This window comes from Solanum tuberosum, unplaced genomic scaffold, assembly GCF_000226075.1.
Source record: "Solanum tuberosum cultivar DM 1-3 516 R44 unplaced genomic scaffold, SolTub_3.0 scf00625, whole genome shotgun sequence".
NCBI lineage: Eukaryota > Viridiplantae > Streptophyta > Magnoliopsida > Solanales > Solanaceae > Solanum > Solanum tuberosum.
The window spans coordinates 7,029-11,625 of NW_006239540.1; the positions used below are offsets into that span (position 1 = coordinate 7,029).

The window sequence follows — 4,597 nt, forward strand, 5'->3', positions numbered from 1 at the left end:
TCCCCCGCCCCGATATGTTGAAAATTCAGGTAGTAAATCAATTAAACAACAAAACCTTTCCATAGAACGGTAACCAAATAATAAAAATAAATTTCAAACCAGTTTATAAAGTCAGTTATAAAGAATATAAACAAGTTACAAATAACAACGTTGAAACAATGCACATTTGCATAGAAGCTTTAATCGCAGTGGGAGAAAAAAACAAAAAAATGTTTTAGAATCTCATAGACAAATTGAGGCCCCTTGATCGATATGTACTTTTTATTTCATAGGTCTAAGCAGATAAACATATGGAAAGATAAAAGAAAAGGCCCGCACATCAAGTTTCTCCAAAAACTCCTCTTTAGAATAAGGGGGCATCAGAAGCAACTCATTACCATCTTCAAAACGTCTTTTGTTGCACTTTTCCTCCTGAGACATAGAAGCACGAGCTGGGGCATCCATTTTCTTTTCTCACAGCACACAAAAAACAAGAAGAGCACTGCAAACCCAGCTTTTAAGTCTTTAAAACAAAGAACAAAATGGAAGTACAAAAAGACCTAAAAGGTGATGTAGTAGAAAGGACAAGTAAGAAAGAGAGAGAAAGAAAAGAGGGATTATAAGGCGAATGTAATGCTTGTACCAGAGGCTGAACACATCTGTCAATGAGTTTTTCAAAACCCACTAACTACATCACCAACGTTACAAAACAAAATTTACTTTGTAATTGTGTATGAGTAGGACTGAGGTTGTCTTAACTTTGTAAATTTCAGGTTTGCCCTCTTAAAATTGGATTTCAATTAAAGGAATTTGTTCTGAGAGCATGCTAATAAATACTGTGCTTACATTACTGTCATATGTACCTATTCAATTCTTCCCTGCCCTTTTTGTGCACTTCTGCTAGAAAATGAATACAACCAATAAGATATTCTAAGTCTTAGACTTCATTCATTTTATTTTTGAAATTAGAATAAGTGATGTTTATGGCTTTATGCTAGCAACTATATCAACATTAGGATTTGTAATAGGAATAGTATATCAAAGAAGAAAATTAGACTTTGTATTATAATCAATCTTTGGGTATCAGAAATAGACATGCATTTGCAACAGGTCTTACTACAGATTATATAGTGGAATGCATTGTTAGTCCATGTCATCGGAACTATTATAGACTATGGAAATAAACTCTGAGTATGTGAATAAAATATTTATTTCTAAAAACAGAACAGGAAGGGAAAACCCGAGTAAATCAAATATGTTGCCACCTAGAAGCAAGGGGGTGTAACACCTTGGATTTTGGAAAAGGAAGAAAATGACTTTTTGGACTGTAGTCTGGTTCTACGATTACCATCTACGGACTATAGAAGCTTCTACGGGCTGTAGATGGTAATCGTAGGAAGTTGGAAAAATAAATTTCTAAAATCAAGTCCTAGTATCCCTTTTTACGATTCACTAGAATAGCCTGTCATTCATGTATGAGTCATAGATAGGTCTCGTAGGTAGATCCCAGAATTAGTGAAATTTTAAGGCCAAAGTTTAGTTTATATGGTTGGTGTCTACGGTTCGTAAATGGCTCTATGATCCATAGACAGTGTCCGTCAAAATTTGGTCAAAATTTGGGTCTCTGATCATTTCCACGGTTGAACATGACGGTCCGTAGAAAGACCAAACCGTAGAGAGGGTCAATAGTTATTCTTTTAGAGGCTTTTAAGTCTTTTCCCTAATTGGTTAATGTATAAGCTGGGTCATTTTGGTCTCAATCTTAAGCAATATAGATACCCCTTAAGTCCTAAAACTACCCTTTTTCAATCATTCACCTAAACTCCCAAATTCCCTCCCCTAATTCTCTTAAGACTAAGGAAGAAGAGGAAGAACTAAGGTTCATCCAAGTCTCCAATCCTCCGTTCTTTGTGGGCTTTTAGAATCAAGGTATGTTAGTATGCACCTATGGATTCCTTTCCTCCATAAGGTTCCAAAATCTCCAATTTTACAAGATGGGATTCTCATTTCAAAGTTAGGTTTTATTCAATCTTCATGAGTTTTTTTCAATTATGATCCAATTGATTGTTTTCTATCTTTTTATGCATGAAGTGAAGTAATTATACATTTTAGAGTTGAATTCACATGAACCCATGCATGATCCATGAATTTTAGATTATGAACACATGATTAAGCTAATGGATTATGAAAGATGAATTTATAAAGCTATGCATGTTCTTCCTATGGAATTGATATAATTAATTAAGTTTGCTTTGAGAGTAAAGCATCGATGTTGTTGTTGTTGGGAAAGGTCATTCTCACATATAGGATTCATAAGTTGAAAGGTTGTCTCACCTATCAAGATTAAGGAGCTATTCTAAATGAACTTTAGCTTGTATTGGTTGCTTAATTGTATCTTTCCATGGATATAAGATGAATATGATTAATGACTATTCCTTGGAATTTATACTTAGCACTGAGAGAATATTGAGATGGAAGTTCTTCCGTTAGTAGAGGCTGAGTTCTAGTAGCAATAACCTTATTTTATAACTAAGTGTCAACATAGGATTGTCTTAGATATACATTAGCTAGTGGATCCGCCTTGACTCAAGTTTTTGGTTCTTACCTTTGCAATTAAGGACATCTCTTTTCGGTGTGGGATACACACCGGATTCCATATGGTAGCTCACATGGTCTATATCGATTATATGGTAAACTTCCCACAATAATGAATTAAGTTTACTTTCTAAAGTATCTCTCAAGTGTTTTAAAAATGCTTAGCTTCCATTGACCATGGTTATGACTTATGTTTTCTAACATTTTATCTTATGATTTAGCTTGGTCATCGCATATCATGTAAAGTCCTTTTTAGCATGATTTCATAACTATTATGCATTGCTATCATACTTAGAACATTCCATGTACTAATGCATACTTGTGCCTACATTATTTCACTAATGTAAGGTCCGACGCTTCTACCTCCCATACTCGTGGCTAGTTGATCCTTTTGGGCTTTTGAATATTGGTGAGCCCTCATGTTCCGAAGACCGAGACTCTTTTATTGCTTTCTGTATTTTAGTTTCAGACTTTGTATGTGATGTATATGTTACATCCCAATCACTTTCCTTATAATGTATTAGATGGCTATTAAGACTGATGATAGATTTCCGCTTTTGTCAAACTCTTTTGATTTACGTAATGCTATATCTTGAAATCTTTATTTCCATTATCTTGTATAATGTATGCTAAGTGTCTTGTGTAGGGCCTTTTGGGGTTCTATACGTTATGTTATGCCTAGGGTCTACTTTGGGTCGTGACAGGGGATCCCATGTATTAAATGATCTTAAAGGGTTAAGGAACAAATCTTTGGCTCCTGTTCAGAGACGAACTTAGTTGGCCAGTTCAACCAAAACCACTTATTTGCGTTTGGAATATGTATAAATCAATAAAATTAAGTATTTTTAAAGTAGACACGCACATATAATAAACTTACTGATAAAGATGTCAAAGGGAACCAAACTAATGTCATTTCTCAAAGTACATCGACAAATGAGTAATGGATCTGTAATTAAAGCAATGTCAAATATCCAGATGTACATGCTTAAATATACAAATGAGAAAATAACCATTAGTAACATAGGGTGCCCATCTTTGCTTATGTATGAACCTAATAAAGTACTTGTTCAGAAAAAGAGAAATGTGTATTGACCTTCTCAGTTGACTGTACCCGTCGAAGGCACAATAGTCCTGCCAAGAACTAATACTAGTACAAGCAGAGCTAGAATAGAGTGATTTTCATAGGTTATGTCTCACACCAAAGTTCTCTTCCCATCCTGAAGCGTTCCAGGTTTTTGTTCAACAACATAAAAGCTTGCTCACACTAGAAACTGCACAAGTGAAGCCCCATAAACCTCAACAAGGTCATCATACATGAGAAATTATTAATGAACTTAGCTTGAGCTTTCTTATATGTATTTCATTCTTTCTGAAGCATTATAGATGCAACATAATTGCATGTTAGCAAAACCCTAAGAAATCACACCAAGTTTAGTTCATTCAGATTCTTGTACAACTTTAGCATTCCTAGTAGTTAAAAGCATACAACTTTCAAACAAAACTATGAGGTGCATCATCTTGTGAATCCAATGAAACTAACCTGACGATTTTGAATATTTCACTTTATCATCATATATCCAGAATTCTGCATTTGAGATCTACTCTCTATTAGTATAAAGCTTAGAGACATTGGCTTTAAGGTCATTCTGTTGTAGTCACTCAACAATTTTACCTAGTGTAGACATAGCATCCCGGTATCTGGTCTAGAGAATCCCTAACATATTATCCCACCTACAGATACTAGACACATTCAAAAAATTTAAAAAGGTTGGGGATGAATTATGTGAACTACAACTCAAATGGACAGATTTGGGTGTTTGTGAAAGATCCAGTGCAGGTGGGAGTAGTATCTGATACTAACCAGCAACTTACTTTACTTATTATATTACATGATGGTTAATAGATAATGACTACTATTGTATATGCCAAATGCTCTGTTGAAGAAAGGTTAGGGTTAGAATTATGGAATGACTTGTATAGCATTAGCAATAATCATCTTATGCCTTGGCTGGTGGGAGGAGAG

General features: G+C 34.7%; 1 long non-coding RNA gene across 1 annotated transcript in view; it reads right to left on the minus strand.

The window, feature by feature from the left end:
- Positions 1 to 3,454: 3,454 nt before the first annotated feature.
- Positions 3,455 to 4,597, minus strand: part of LOC102603039 (uncharacterized) — a 6,296-nt gene continuing 5,153 nt past the window's right edge. Inside the window, exon 2 of the long non-coding RNA XR_368866.2 lies at positions 3,455 to 3,845. This is a non-coding gene — a long non-coding RNA (uncharacterized lncRNA). The remainder of the gene's footprint in view (positions 3,846 to 4,597) is intronic.